Source organism: Erpetoichthys calabaricus, chromosome 3 (genome assembly GCF_900747795.2).
Source record: "Erpetoichthys calabaricus chromosome 3, fErpCal1.3, whole genome shotgun sequence".
NCBI classification, from domain to species: Eukaryota; Metazoa; Chordata; class Cladistia; order Polypteriformes; family Polypteridae; genus Erpetoichthys; species Erpetoichthys calabaricus.
Genome location: NC_041396.2, coordinates 263,431,897 through 263,449,015, shown reverse-complemented (window position 1 = coordinate 263,449,015; position 17,119 = coordinate 263,431,897). Strand labels below are relative to the sequence as shown.

The window sequence follows — 17,119 nt, the reverse complement described above, 5'->3', positions numbered from 1 at the left end:
ACTGTGGCACAGAGGATATTCTGTGAATAGGTTATCCCAGCTAATGATATTTGATCTAGGGCATCATGTATGAAGCCTTTGCTTAGATTCATGACTGGTGATATATGATGGTTATGGGTAATTAATTAATTTAATTGTAAAGTGATTTTGGTAAATATCTATGTGCCCAATGATAGAGACTTCATCCAAAACGTATTTGTATCCATTTCTAACTTGAACACTCACAAAATTTTAATGGCCTGAGACTTTAATTGTGTTTTAAATCCATACCTGTATAGAACTTTAGCTACAGGGGTGACAACATCTAACACTGCAAAAATAATCACACAGTTTTTATTTGATCATAACTGAGCCCCACATACTCATCTCACAGCTGGTGTCTTAACCCCCTGTTATTAGCTGATGAGAACTGTATAGAATTTATATCCAAGCAAATTGAATTTTTAGAGACAAATGCATCCTCTTGAGGTTTCTGCAGGAATACTCTGGGAAACTCTGAAGGCATTTTTAAGAGGATAGATTATCTTGTATCTTTCTCACAAAAATAAATCACAAACCAAGAAGTCATCAGAGTTAATCAGTAAAATTATCAGAATAGATCAAGAACAGGCCAGGTCTCCAAATGAGGCACTTTTTAGGAAAAGACAGGCTTTGCAATCAGAACTCAGCCTTTTGACAACAAAAGAAACAGATCAACTAATTTTTAAATCACAACATCATTACTATGAACACGAAGAGAATTGAATTATTGGCCCTGAAAATATAATGCACACATTTAGAGACTACTATAAGTCCTTATATTCTACTCAGTTTAAAGAACGCAAGACACAATATGATGTGTTTTTTGATACATTATGGATACCACAGCTAGATACTCTAAATGCAGAGGAATTTTCAGAATTACTAGACGCTATAAACTCACTTCAGAGTGGGAAAGCAGCAGGTCCTGATGGCTACCCTGCTGAATTTTATAAAAAAAAATTTCAGTTAACTTAGCTCCCCTCTTATTAGCAGCATTTATAGAAGCCAGAGACAAAAAATCTACCTCAAACTTTTCACCAAGTATTAATTACAGTTTTCTTAAGAAAAATAAGGACTTGTTACAATGTGCATCATACAGACCAATCTCACTATTGAATACTGATGTTAAGATACTTTACAAAGCCCTAGCTAGAAGGATTGAGAAAGTGCTCCCTTCAGTAATATCACAAGACCAAACCGGATTTATTAAAGGTAGACATTTGGCCTCCAATCTTCGATGCCTATTTAATGTAATATATTCACCCATAAAGTCTAACACTCCGGAGATCACATTATCTTTGGATGCAGAAAAAGCAATTGATATGGTTGAATGGGATTACCCGTTCACCACTTTACATAAAGTTGTGTTTGGCCCAAGCATATGTGCATGGACCAAACTACTGTAAACCAGTCCAGAAGCTTCAGTTTGTATTAACAACAGTATCTCAGACTACCTCAAACTAGAACGTGGTATTAGTCAAGGATGCCCCTTGTCACCACTGCTATTTGCAATCGCTATTGAGCCATTTGCTGTTTACTTTCGAAATGCATCTGAGATAAAGGGGATTTTCAGAGAAGGACTAGAACAGAAAATATCACTATATACAGATGATATGGTACTGTATATATCAGACCCACAAAATTCTGTGCCTGCAGCCCTAACTGTACTAGCAGAATTTCAAAAAATATCTTGACTCAAAATTAATTTGAAGAAAGTGTGCTCTTTCCAGTGAATTCTCTAGCAAACAGCATTAACTTGGATACCTTCCCTTTTATCATTGCAAATCAGTTTAAATTACTAGGGGTCAACATCACAAGTAAATATAAAACTCTTTTTCAGCAAAATTTTGCTGTTTGCATAGACAAAATTAAACATGACATGAATAGATGGTCTATCCTCCATCTTACTTTAGCAGGAAGAATGAACACTGTCAAGATAAATATCCTCCCTAAGCTTCTGTTCCTATTTCAAAACATCCCCATATACATTAACAAATCTTTTTTTAGGAAATTAGATTCAATCATAACCTCATTTATTTGGAATACGAAAACTTGCATGCATTCAAAGGTGATCCTACAACAACCTAAATCAGAAGGTAGCATGCCTCTACCTAATTTTCAATTTTATTACTGGGCAGCAAACATACAAGCTATACATACCTGGACATTGACACAAATAGATGAACACACACTAGCTTGTGTCTGCAATAGAAATGAAATCCTGCAGTACTTCTTTATATTCCTTGCTTTGTACACCAGTAAATATAAGGTATCGTCAATATACTAACAACCCAATTGTCCTTCATTCACTCAGAATATGGAACAAATGTAGGAAACACTTCAAGTTAGCGAATATTTTATTTGTGACACCTCTACATAATACATTGTTATTAATGTTTGGAAAACGTATGGAATTAAATCATTTAGAGATTTGTATATAAATGTCTTTGCATCTTATGAACAATTACTGTCCAAATTTAATCTCACATCAACACAATATTTCCACTATCTCCAAATTATAAACTTGCTAAATGAAATCAGCCCAATTTTCTTCATCTCCCACCTATTTTTATTCCAGAAAATATATTGATCAGTCTTTATATCTCTCTGTTATAAAAAAAAACTTTTGACAAGATTTTTTCCCGGGGTTGAGACGTGATCTTTAGAAGAGAGATCTTTTGAAGAGAGACAGAGACACTTTCACTTCCCGCGAGACGGACAAGTCACGTCATACTTTAAACCCTCAGACGCAAGTCCTGTGTTACACAGGCAGAGCAGGTTAGAGATGTTGGAAGTAGGAAAATTCGAAAATCTCAATAAATGAGAGTAATGATTGCATTACCGCAAACAAACTGAAAATATTACTCAGGGGAAATAACGGAACAGTGAAAAGAGATTGAATATTCAGGTGCTGTACAGGCTTTTAAACATTTGAAGCTCTGCACGAAATGCAGATCACAAGGCATGCAGCAGCAGCAAGCCAACAGCTTCTCAACCAAAGAGGACGTGAAAAAAACACCTGTTACTTGTTTCCCAATGTATCACCATTTAAGTGGGGTTTCGGAGGAGCGGCCGCGTCTCCTTGAGGTGCGCTCAGCCCCCCTCTTCACAACAGCGCTTACCACTGGCGAAGGGAGGGGAAGGGTAGGTAAGCGAATTGCAGATCATGCGTGAGGGCAGCAGCTGCACGCCAGTGGCTGCTCGAGCAAAGAGGAGTTAAATAAAAATATTTATTTGTTTCCCATTGTATCACCGTTTAAGAGGGGTTTCGGAGAAGCAGCCACTGGCAGGGGGTGAAAGGGGTTGGCGAACGAAGCAAGCAGGGGGCCGAGGCCCCCTAGTAATATATAAAAACATTTTAAAGTCCCTTCCTTTTAAAGATCCCAGAGTACAGTACAGCATTTCAGAAACGGAAGGCAACCACACACAGAATTCACTCTAGCTACATATGCGCAAAACATTCAATTATTCAACTTGAAATCTTTTATCAAGCACATTCATCTCTTTTAAAATTGTCCAAAATGTTTCCACACCAAGACCGAACCTGTGAATGTTGCAATTGAGCTCCAGCCTCACTGGGCCATATGTTTTGGGCGTTCAGTAATCCCTTCTCGATCGTGGGGGTTGCGTCCCAGACCCCCCGCGAAAGGTGAAAATTCGCGAAGTAGAAACCATATGTTTATATGGTTATTTTGATATTGTCATGCCTGGGTCACAGATTTGCACAGAAACACAGGAAGTTGTAGAGAGACAGGAACTTTATTCAAACACTGCAAACAAACATTTGTCTCTTTTTCAAAAGTTTAAACTGTGCTCCATGACAAGACAGAGATGACAGTTCCGTCTCACAATTAAAAGAATGCAAACATATCTTCCTCTTCAAAGGAGTGCACGTCAGGAGCAGAGAATGTCAGAGAGAGAGAGAAAAGCAAACAAATCAATAGGGCTGTTTGGCTTTTAAGTATGCGAAGCACCGCCGTATAAAGCAGTTGCAATGAAGGCAGCAGCTCACACTCCCTCCGTCAGGAACAGAGAATGTCAGAGAGAGAGACAGATAAAAACAAACAATCAAAAATCAATACGTGCCTTTCGAGCTTTTAAGTATGCGAAGCACCGTGCAGCATGTAGCTTCACGAAGCAGCTGCACAGAAGGGAGCAACGTGAAGGTAATCTTTCAGCATTTTTAGACGAGCGTCCATATCGTCTAGGTGTGCAAACAGCCCCCCTGCTCACACCCCCTACGTCAGGTGCAGAGAATGTCAGAGTAAGAGAGAGAGAGAGAGAAAAGTAAGTTGGGTAGCTTCTCAGCCATCTGCCAATAGCGTCCCTTGTATGAAATCAACTGGGCAAACCAACTGAGGAAGCATGTACCAGAAATTAAAAGACCCATTGTCCGCAGAAATCCGTGAACCAGCAAAAAATCCTCGATATATATTTAAATATGCTTACATATAAAATCCGCGATAGAGTGAAGCCGCGAAAGGCGAAGCGCGATATCGCGAGGGATTACTGTACACCAAATTAACATCATTCTGGACAAAAAATTTTAAATGCCTATCAGACAACCTTGGTGTCACAATCACTCCTAGCCCATTAATAGCTGTGCTTGGTGTACTCCCAGATGGGCTTAAAGTGGAGAAGGACAAACAAACTGTAACTGCCTTTACTTCACTATTTGCAAGTAGAGTTGTCTTGCTCAGCAGGAAGAATCCTAACTCACCTCTTTCAAGTCAGTGGTAACCGATGTTTTATACTATTTGAAATTATTAAAAATCAAATTCTCACATAGAGGATCTGTTCAAAACTGTTTTAAAACCTGGCAGGAACTAATGAATAACATTTTAGAATAAGTGTTTATATTAGGGGAAAAGAGTGTTTTCTCCGTTTACTAATCTTAACATTTTTGCTGTGGCTGATGGGCCTTTCTCTCTTTCTCATGAGTGGGGGTGGATTTGAATTTAGTTTTGCTAAGTTTGACTTGATTGTATGGTATGTTATATGCTTTTAATAAATTCAATAAAAGATAAAAAAAAAAATTGGTTACGCTTTAAGGGCAAAAATGGCGTATGTACAAAAAAATTATTGGATTTATAATACTATACATACACCATGTGCCATGCCAAGCTCTGCCAAGTTCGCTTATAAATCTCAAATCAAATTAAAGACTATGTGCTCGTACATGCCCTTCTAGGCACTCTCCATCACCACTTGTCAGTAACAATATATGGATTTTAATATTCATGATCCAGTCACCATATAAATTTGCCCATGTTCCTGAGAGACATTTTTACTATAAGATAAGGAAAAAAAGGCATAATATGAAACTTGAATGGTTGTGAACTTGAGGTGTTACTGGCTGAAGGATTCACATATAAAAGTAAAAAATCCGAGAGTGGCACCAGCTGGGTGAAGAGAGCAATTGGAATTTGCCATCATGCAGTGCCCAGACCGCCATAGTCTGCAGCATGAGTTAATGCAGGCTGTATGTACAAAACTGTAAAATATTAAGAACATTCTTATTTAACTTCTGGCTTTGCCCAGAAACGGTTTCATAAGCTTTATGACCTTAGTCTCAGAAAGTCTTTCTCACGTGGGATGACTGGGATCTTTTCCTGAATAAAGGCAGAACTATAACAACAGTTGCGTAAAGTGCGACAGGAGCTTCCACCTGTAATTGAAGTCATTCGCATACTGAAGTAGCATTAGCATTGCACATGTACTTTGTCAGCATGCCCGTGTTGATCAAACAAAGGAAGCTCTGCATTCTACTTGTTACTTTATGCTGTAGAAAGATAAGTAAATAAATCAAGGTAAATAACATTCAATCTGGCTTTTATAGAAGTAACATATGAATGTTTTTTATATAAAGACCATCACAAAACCTAGTCACAAACAGAACTTTGCACAATACCTTGGCGAGCTCGGCATGCCCTGCTGTTTCTTTGAAGCACATGTGTGTCTGAGGTACACTGGCAAGATGACGCCCGACCTCTTGCGGCATCCAAACAGTGCCATCTTGCTCCTTTACGCCTGGTACAGCTGTGTTGTTCTTATGTGTGACTCGACGTTTCTCGCGGGGAGGGCTTCTGTTCTCTTTCTCCGATGTAGAGCCCTAATCCTCATTCCTAATCCTAACTCAGAGTTCACCTCTGTTATAACGCATCTTTATTTGAAAACTAGCAGTGTCGGATCGGGGGGAATGTGTACATGACTGAGGCAATAAAACTGAATAATAAAAAAAAAAAAAGCTAACTTTACAAGTACCATAAATTTACACTGGCTGTTACAGACTCAAACAAATCAAATGTATATTTTGTTCTTTAATAGTAAGAATAAGAGCAGCTCACTACTCAAAACAGTAAATCTTGGAAGAGCGCAGAATCTAACCCACAACTTCTTGCTTATCGTGTCAGCATTGTACCCTAACCCTATATTCTTGAATAAAAGTGTGCACTTATTTTGTTATACAGTAATCCCTCTCTATATCGTGCTTCGACTTTCGTGACTTCATTCTTATCGCGGATTTTATATGTAAGCATATTTAAATATATATCGTGGATTTTTTGCTGGTTCGCGGATTTCTGCGGACAATGGGTCTTTTAATTTCTGGTACATGCTTACTCAGTTGGTTTGCCCAATTGATTTCATACAAGGGACACTATTGGCAGATGGCTGAGAAGCTACCCAACAGAGCGCATATTACGTATTAAATAAAACTCCTCAAATATATTGTGAGCACGGGGGCTGTTCGCACCCCTAGAGGATACGGCCGCTCCTCAAAAAACGCTGAAAGATTAGCTTCACATTGCTCCCTTCTTTGCTGGGCTTACATGTGGCTGCTTTGTCAAGCGATATGCTTCCCGCACGGTGCTTCGCATACTTAAAAGATCAAACAGCACGTATCGATTTTTGATTGTTTGCTTTTCTCTCTCTCTCTCTCTCTCTCTTGCTCTGACATTCTCTGCTCCTGACAGAGGGGGTGTGAGCAGGGGGGCTGTTCGCACCCCTAGACGATACGGACGCTTGTCTAAAAATGCTGAAAGATTATCTTCACATTGCTCCCTTCCGTGCAGCTGCTTTGTCAAGCGACATGCTTCCTGCACGGTGCTTCGCATACTTAAAAGCTCGAAAGGCACATATTGATTTTTGATTGTTTGTTTTTCTGTGTCTCTCTCACTCTCTCTGACATTCTCTGCTCCTGACGAAGGGGGTGTGAGCAGAAGGGCTGTTCGCACACTGGCCTAGAGGATACAGACGCTCCTCTAAAAAATGCTGAAAGACTACCTTCACATTGCTCCCTTCCTTGCAGCTGCTTTGTCTGGCGGTGCTTCGCATACTTAAAAGCCAAACAGCCCTATTGATTTTTGATTGTTTGCTTTTTCTCTCTCCCTCTCTGACATTCTCTGCTCCTGACACGCACTCCTTTGAAGAGGAAGGTATGTTTGCATTCTTTTAATTGTGAGACAGAACTGTCATCTCTGTCTTGTCATGGAGCACAGTTTAAACTTTTGAAAAAGAGACAAATGTTTCTTTAAAGTGTTTGAATAAAGTTCTTGTCTCTCTACAACCTCCTGTCTTTGTGTGCAAATCTGTGACCCAAGCATGACAATATAAAAATAACCATATAAACATATGGTTTCTACTTTGCGGATTTTCACCTTTCGCGGGGGGGGGGGGGGTTCTGGAACGCAACCCCTGCGATCGAGGAGGGATTACTTTACAGTACTTGCATAACTTTTTTGAAAGTGTTTATTTGATATTTGGACGTAAGTCTTCACACATTATACACTTCATGTCTACATTTTGTCAATTATTACTAAAACATTTCTGTTTTAGTTATGTGTTAAACAATTCCTGCCTCGCATTTCCTGTCATCCTACATTTACATAGATCATGGTAGAGACGGAACACATTTGAAATGTAAAGTATGTATTCCAAATGACTATATATTATTTACCTCAACAATTCCAAGCACCTCACACCCAGATAAACAGACCTGAGCTAAAAGAATCTTCTATACGATGCATATTGCGTTGGTTTGGGGATGGGATAGCAGGCTGTTTGCTGCCTGTGCTGCTTGATACATTTGGAAAACAAAGGAGCTGATGATGAGGTGTGAGTTTTTTCGTAGGCTTGAGTCATGCAACTGTAGTGGACTGAATTGGACCGGAAAACCATTATCATTATCTTAAGTGAACCAAAGATGACAGATATCCTTATACTAATAACCCTGTAACAACACAAGCCCATCATTCCACAGTAGTTTCAGTAGGAATTAGCATTATGATAATTATGATGAGTTTTTAAACTTGTGTTGATGTGATCTGAGCTGATGTTACAGATGAAGAAACAATCATCAAGCTAGCATTGAACATACCTGCAAGTGATAGCAGTATCCCAAATTTTGACATTATATGTAGGGTCAGTTATTCCGCTTAAGTGGCCCAGTTTGATGCTAAGAAAGACTTGTAAGTATTTTTCTTCCTGACACTGACTGATATCACTCTCATTTTTATTTTTGCAGACTCTCGTGCTTCCCACAACTACCTCTTTTCTTATGCAGTCACCTGAAAAGATACAATGGCGTATTAAAACCTGCAAAGGTAAGACTGTAAAACTGACTTTAGTGACTTGTTGCATAGGTCGCCATACATACAGCAGATTCTATCAAGAGGAAAATGAATTTCTACGATTTTAACTTCTGCTTAATGTTGGTAGGATGTAACATTTAGCTACAACAGTGTTACATACCTCAAAAAGTGCCGCCATTGCACTCATTTGCTAAGGGCCTTGTGAGATCCCGCCCTGAGTTGGTAATGTTTGAAGCTGTGTAAATGAATTGTGTCTGTCTTAAGCAAGGGAGCACCCTTGAAGTGTGTGAACAGTTTGACCTAGTGGGAGTCTCGTTTCTAAATTGAGAAAAACATCTCACTCTGCTGTTCAGGAAATTCTGGGTGATGGGTAGAGCACAAATGCTGTCTTTTTCTTGCGCTATAATTTTTCTATTTTTTATTATTATCACAATGAACTTTGTTCACCTTTTTTGTTAAACAGCAGGGGACAGGGGGGCTGGCAGTCAGAGTGTTACGGTGTTCACCCCGGTATTGTAGGGAAGAAGCAGGAAAATGCTGTCAGTCAGCAACACAAGTGACTTCCTTTTCCAAAGTAATGGAAAGCAGAAGGGGCCCACACCGCCCATAAGAGGATGTCCGTTAAAGAATGAATGTCGTTCAGAGGTCACTGTCTTCTTCCTTGACATCCATAAACACCTGTGATTGTGCCACTCTATAAGAGGAGAGAACACCCTGTCCAGGAGTCTTCAATTTGTTATTAACAGAACTAAAAGGAAAAAATATAAGACGGGCAGGTATCATTGAGGGGTGATGTGGGGTGGGGGGGGTTGGAGGGCTAAAGTTTTGTAGCAAAGAGAGAACATATTTTACGATAATTAGCCTATGGCGAGTTCAATCATATGGTTTTTATGCTTACGTCTTTGTTATTGTATATTGATTGCACTGCAAAGCAGTATTGTTTAAAATAAGGAATTTTTAAAAAGAGGCATAGTGGCTGCTTCGTCACACATGCTGGAAACTGGCGTTGAATCCTTTATGCAGTAGGACTGTGGAGTGTGCATGATTTCCCTATGTCATGGTCACTTTTTTTGGGTAAGATGGTTTTCCTCTTACATTCCCTAAATCAGTGTGTTAAATGAATTGGCAACTCACTCTGTATGAGTGTAAGTGTTCCTGCAAACTGATGAATTATCCAGGGATGGTTCACAGTTCAAATGAAGCCTCCATCTTTCTTTTGGAGACAGGTGGCAAGGCTTATCTTTCTTACCTTGCTTGCAGTCTCTTGAAGGGAAGCAGAATGTTACACCTACTCTATAACATCAGCATTATTAAGTTCAGGTTCAAATTTTATTGTTGTATATACACACTGAAATGATCTTATTTGCTTTTTATTTGCAACAACTAGTCACTAGTAGTACAATACAAAAAACAGACAATGAATGCATTAGCACACATAAAAATAGACAGTGTATACAAGAAGCAGCCATGCAGTTGTCAGTGTGTTCAGCAGTTTTATGACTGAACTATGAATACAAACTGTCCCAAAATGTATTGGTGCTAATGTTCCTGAACCAAGGAGGGGAAATCCTGCATTTAATAGTACTGTGTGCCTCTCTAAAGCTGCATGAGTTACACATGTCTGAAGTAGAGGTTAGCTGTGTGCCAGTGAAAGTCTGTGCAGTCTTCACCTCCCTCTGTAATGCTTTGCGTTTTTAAGATGAGCAGATGCCATATTAGGAAATCATGTAGGTAGAAAGGACTTACTCCACTGTACACCTGTAAACGTCAGTGAGCATAGATGGAGATATCCAGGCCATCCTCAGACGTCCAAGGAACTTAAGGTGTTGGTGAGAATTCTGATGTGCTAACTTCATGTTGTCAGCAACAGTGACACCAAGAAATGTAGAAATGCCGACCTTCTCTACATCATCCCCTCTAATGCAGAATGGCACGTGCTCTGCTTCTTGATTCCTAAAGCCCAACTTCACGTTTGTTGTGTCACCTAACACACACACAAACACACTTAACCTCAGTATACATGCCTGAGCCCTTCTGCACACACTCCAGCTGTGTGCAGATGCTGACCACAAGATGATTGCATTTCTCTTCTTTTTTTCCCCTTTCCGCCTAGATGGGTTCCTATTACTCATAAATTTCCTGGAGTGCTGAACTAAGTATAGAAATGCTGCTCTCCTGGGAAGAGTTTAGTTTCCTTTGACCTATAACTTGCAGCTTTCAGTTTTTCCGCTGGCTACTTTCAGGGATTTCTGCAAGAGAACAAAAAAGATAAAGAAAAGATCTTATTATAACAGAGTTGCCAGAGTGTTTTTGTTTTTTTCTTTTCTTTCTTTTTTTACACCCACACTCACAGTGGCTAACAGCTTTGTTTTTGAGCCTTTAGACACAATTTACAGCTTTGTTGGTATGACTCCAGGCTGAATTAAAATGTCTGTCCCTGGAAGCTTCAGGTAGGGGTACATGAGGAGACCAGAATGCATTGTGGTCTCTGTACTGTTAGTCTGGCTTTGCTCATTGCTTTGTCAAAGTGCTTTCTAATAGAAAACACAGTATAATGTTAATACTGACAAATTCTAGCTTTGCAAAGGTAATGCTCACTGTAAAAGGTGCAAAATAAAATTATATTTTTGATTTATTTTCATATTGTTCCTCCCTTAGTTAATCAGACTAACACTAGATAGGTTGCCTTCTTCAAAAAAACAACCACATTTAGCTAGTTTCAGAAAATGCTTTGTTTAGTATGGGTTTTGCAGGGTGCTAAAGGAAATTAGTTAGAAAGGAACCATGATAGAGAGATAGATAGGTAGGGGGGAAAATTGGCAGTTTACAGAAGTTCTGTAAATAAATGTATTATTATATTATGATAAATAACAAACCCCTCTCAGATAAACAACCAAATGACTAAAAAGAAAGAAGACCAAAAAGAAACATAAAGAAAAATGTCTTAATTGGCAATTACAGTCACAGTGAGGCATTATCATACAGGTGTATTGCTGCTGATATAAAGGAGCCCCAGTAGCATTTCTTGACACACTTCTGCTGAATAAGATTTATTGGCTGAAAATCCATTGTGTTAGTGTGTCAGAGAGGGAATGTGCAGCATTGTTCATTATGGCAAATTATCTCAGTTTTGTGTTCATTTAAACCATCTAGTGGGTCAAGAGTACATCCTGTCATTTGAATTAGTTTGTTGATTTGGTGGGCCTCTGTTGAAATGATGTCACTGACTCAGCACATACAAATGTAGAATTTTTCACTGGCCATCGCAAAGTTATAGAAGATGTGAAGGGTGTCACTGTCCACATTAACACTAGAATTCCTGAAACCTACGAAAAAACTTGTAATGCCGGGTCACCTTGAATCTGCCACACATATATCCTTCAACGAAACAGCAGGTCCTACAGAGCTTGCCAAGGTATCGTGCAAAGTTAAGTTTGCAATTATGTTTTTTGATGGTCTTTATATGAAAAACATTTATATGTTACTTATATAAATGCCACATCGAATGTCATTAATCTATATTTATTTACTTACCTTCCTACAGCGTAAAGTCACAAGTAGACTGCAGGGGGGTATTTTTCATACGTGGATTACTCGTTTAGCCGGATGTAATTGTTGACGATTTGGCATGATCCTGGATCTGTCGGTTTTTCAAAACTCTTGCTGGAAGTGTTGTCATAGCAACACATCCTAATCCTCAAACCTGCTCGGAGCAGGTTTGTTCTATGTAAACAAGGATTAGCTCACACACTTAATCAGTTTCCGTGCGTGGAATTCATTTAGTCATGACTTCGCCGTTCATTGAATGAGTGACCAATTGATATATCGGTACGCAAATTATAACAAGATATTTTCTTATAGAGAGGGTTTTGCATGATTGGCAAGATCCTTTATTGCTCCCGGAGGAAATTCTTTTCTAAAGATACTGCTTTAGCTGAGGGGAAATATTGTACCTCAAAAATTTATTAAGACCTTATATTCGAAGTCAAACTCGGCGAAGTCGGGCTCTCACAGCCACACAGACAGTATGAATTGCTTTGCGTTTTTTTGCAAGCAGCACTTTTTTAATATAATGTAGGCGATGTGGAAAATCTGTCTAAAAGTGCAGTTTGCCAGGCAATTCGTAAAGTCTGTTTGGCTCTAAAATATTTCCTTCGGGTTTTCATTGTGTTTCCTGGACACCTGCGTGTGCAGACAAAAGAGGCGTTTCATGCCATTGCAGGTAGGTAATACACAAGTAAAAACACCTACAGTTCCATAAAGAATCTCACAATCAGCCTAACATTCTCATTACCCAGGGTTTCCAAATGTGATTTGGGAACATGGGACTGATCACAGTGGAGTCTGATCAAACATTATTTGGAAAATGTACCTCTCCTCCTGATGAATAATCAGACACAGTGTCTTCATCAAATAATTGACCTTCGTCAATATCTCATTGGTCAGATACAGGTTCTAGGGATATGACATTCCCTGCAACTGACCCAACAAAAAAGAGAACTATATGGAACATACCTATGGCACACACTGAGGACAAATATATGCAATGACCATCTTTTACCTGAAATGAAGTGACCACTGCATCTTGCCACTGGTTCTGAGGAGGAGCTTCCCTGTGGAATGCCCTCAGAAACAGGGCGATGGGCATTTTGCTGGAGAGCTAACTCTTCTGCAGGGGTTATGTCTGGACCGCATGGACCTCCACCTGTTTTTTGCTTGTCTGCCTTCTTATTAGTTTAAAATTAATGTTCTTTATATTATATATGATTCTTTATGTCAACAATTCTTTAAATAGTTATATACCAATATAGTATTTACCAGTTTGAAGTATATTCTTGTACTTCACTTTAACCTGTTCCCGTGTTCTCCTTGTGCTCGTGTTTGATCTGGAATTATGACATATTAAATAATAATTAATCTGACACATAGGAAATGAAACGCTGCTTTCAGTAAGTACAATGCACACGTGTTTAATTTGTCGGCCACTTTTTGCCAACCGTCTTTTCTGGTTTGGGCTGCTTTTGCAGTGTTAGCCCTTGTGCATATTAAATCTTGAAATCCTTTGAGTAACTAACAAACGAACTAACTAACTAACTAACTAACTAACTAACTAACTAACTAACTAACTAACTAACTAACTAACACCCACCCACACCCACACACACACACACACACACACACACAGCTTGTGTGAAAAAAATGCGCCCGTTCTTTCGTCATTTTGTTGCAGCCTATCAAAGACTTGCTGATCATGTTTTCTAGACTCAATATATATGGGCTTTTCACTCAGCGCGGGCGCGCGCATTCATCTTGGATGATTAGATCCAGCTGGATTAATCTACTACGTGGCTGCGTTTGAAAAACCGACTTATCCCGGATGAGTTTCACCAGTATTAACTCATCCAAGATCAGGCATCTGATCTCGGATGATTTAAGCGACATACGGAAAATACCCCCCAGAGCTTCCTGAGTTTGATTGACATAGGCATGTTGACAAAGGTGCCATATTTCGTCTTTATGCCTGGTGCAGCTGCATTGTTCTTATGTGTGAGTGGATGTTTCTTGCAGGGAGGGCTTCTGTTTTCTTTCTCCAATGTAGAACCCTCATCCTCATCTGAATTCACCTCTGTTTATAGCACATCTTTATCTGAAAACAGCAGTGTCAGATTGGGGGGAGCGTGAACGTGACTGAGAGAATAAAATTGAATAAAAACAAAAAAAAAAAGCTAACCTTTACAAGTACCATAAATTTACATTGGCTGTTACAGACACAAATCAAATGAATGTTTTTATTCTATAATAGTAACAACTAGCAAAATACCCGCGCTTCGCAGCGGAGAAGTAGTGTGTTAAAGAGGTTATATAAACATATATATACACATACATATATATACATATCTACATTTGCACATATCTACATATACATATATATACATACATATACACATCCACATATACATATATATACATATACAAATTTACACATCTACATATATATATATATATACATATGTACATATATATACATACCTACATATATATACACATATATATATACATATATATATATGCACATATATATATATATATATATATAAATATAGACATACATATATACATACATACATACATACATTCACATATATATATATATTCACGGCATTCATAGTCTGAATCACAATCTGATTGTATGGGTGGTTACCTACCAGGTAACGCTTATGGTTGGCCAGCAAGTCAGCTAACATCTGCCACGGTGCCTTCAGTTGTGAGAAGCAGATCATAGAATGGTTGAAAATAGTTTACTGTCAAATAATGCAAAGAGTACGCGACACGTGTTTCGCCCTAATTCTTGGCTCATCAGGCGTACACACTCACTGCACTCCCTTACGGGAATCGAACCTCGGACGTCAGCGCTAGAGGCGAAGCCCCTAACATTGCGCCACGGCGTGTGGTTCGTTTATTTGACAGCATGTAGATCGGGGTAATTACATTCACGGCATTCGTAGTCTGAATCACAATCTGATTGTATGGGTGGTTACCTACCAGGTAACGGTTATGGTTGGCCAGCAAGTCAGCTAACATCAGCCACAGTGCCTTCAGTTGTGAGAAGCAGATCATAGAATGGTTGAAAATAGTTTACTGTCAAATAATGCAAAGAGTACGCGACACGTGTTTCTCCCTAATTCTTGGCTCATCAGGCGTACACACTCACTGCACTCCCTTACAGGAATCGAACCTCGGACGTCAGCGCTAGAGGGGCTTCGCAGCGGTGAAGTATTGCTTTTAAATTTTAATTAAGAAGAAAAGAAAACCTTTTTAAATTGAGGGAAAATATACCAATAACAATTTGTTAAGGATCTATTTTTTTGTGAAGCTGCCTTTACACAGCCTGTCCGCTGTTTTATAAACGAACGCCATATAAGGCCGTCCTTTCTCCTTGCTTAGCGGTTCTGTATTGTTTTATTGTTCGTTTATTACGATTGTTATAGTTCTCTTTGTATACCACGTTGTCAGTTCAGCACTCCGGTTGTAATATGACCAAGTCGTGCAAGCTTACTGTTGAGAATGCAACGTATAGTTGTACAGGAGAAAAGCAATCTTGCCAAACTTAATTTAAACTTACGGTTTACACCGTGCTTTGTTACCGCCTTAGCTGCACTTATGAATATGCTTGTATGTGTCACTCGCTCGCTCGCTTCTTATTGTTTAGCTGCCTTCTCAATTGTGTAATGAATGTTTTCTTCAGCACTCTTTGGGGCTCTTCCTTGTTTTCTACGTACTGCGTTCACAGTCAGTTCACGTGATTACGTGGGAGGAGCGATGACGCGATACGCAACCCCGCCTCCCACGGCCAGCGAGCTGCAGTCCATTACAGTATATGGACAAAAAAGAGGTTCCAGTTATGACCGTTACGCTTTGAATTTCGAAATGAAACCTGCCTAACTTTTGTAAGTAAGCTGTAAGGAATGAGCCTGCCAAATTTCAGCCTTCCACCTACACGATAAGTTGGAGAATTAGTGATGAGTGAGTGAGTGAGTGAGTCAGTGAGGGCTTTGCCTTTTATTAGTATAGATAAGAGCAGCTCCCTGCTCAAAACGGTAAATTTAGGAAGGTCCTTGAATCAAACCTACAACCTCTTGATTATGAGTCAGTAGTTCTTGCTGCTGCACCACCCAAGCAATTGTGTCGCATTGTACCCAAATCCGATTTCTTTTTCTTCGGCCTCACATTTCCTGTCATCCTACATTTACCTAGATTGTTGTAGACACGGAACACACATGAAATGCATGTGTTCCAAATAACAATATATTATTTACCCTATAAAACTCCAGGCACCTCACACCCCGACTTGAGCTGTGGTAGTGGGGGGGGGGGGGAGTTTGGGGGGATGGCATAGTAGTCTGCTTGTTGCTTGTGTTGTTCGATGCATTTGTGAAACAAAAGATGGAGAGGTGTGAAGGAATTTAAGGTGGCCCATGATTACGACTTTTTTTCTAATGGAGAGGTGTGAAGGAATTTAAGGTGGCCCATGATTACGACTTTTTGTAGGCTTCATGGATTCTAGTGTTAAAAGAAGAAATCTGTTGTGGTGAGGCCTTGGCAGCCACAGGTCCCAGGACTGAACTTGAAAACCCCAATTTAAACAGTTTGAACATTAATTAATACTGTGTTAAATTCTCCTATTATTTGTGAAATATGTAATTAATCCAGCGCATACTGTATATATGGTACATTTGGGGGCTTGTAACTTTTATTAGTGAAATGCTGATTAATTAAACTGTGCACAGTCCCATAACTATATTGTGAAATAACTCCATTTAGGTTGTTGTTTTGCATCACATATTACAGAATTGCAACGATTAGGCTTAAACTACTTGTATTATAACCTCGGGAAAGCTTTCTTTGTGAAAATGCTGCACATTGAATTCAAAAAGCATTTTAAGATGGAGAATCTTTTATCTGTGGCACCTTTGCAAGAGAACCACCTCTTTCACCCCTCGCAAACA

The 17,119-nt window shown here is 39.2% G+C and overlaps 1 protein-coding gene across 2 annotated transcripts in view; it reads left to right on the top strand.

Moving 5' to 3' along the window:
- Positions 1–17,119, top strand: part of kdm6ba (lysine (K)-specific demethylase 6B, a) — a 487,454-nt gene that overhangs the window by 41,630 nt on the left and 428,705 nt on the right. For both annotated transcript variants that reach the window (XM_051924045.1, XM_051924043.1), the window contains exon 3: positions 8,546–8,624. The gene's annotated coding sequence lies outside the window, so the exon portion shown is untranslated. The remainder of the gene's footprint in view (positions 1–8,545; positions 8,625–17,119) is intronic.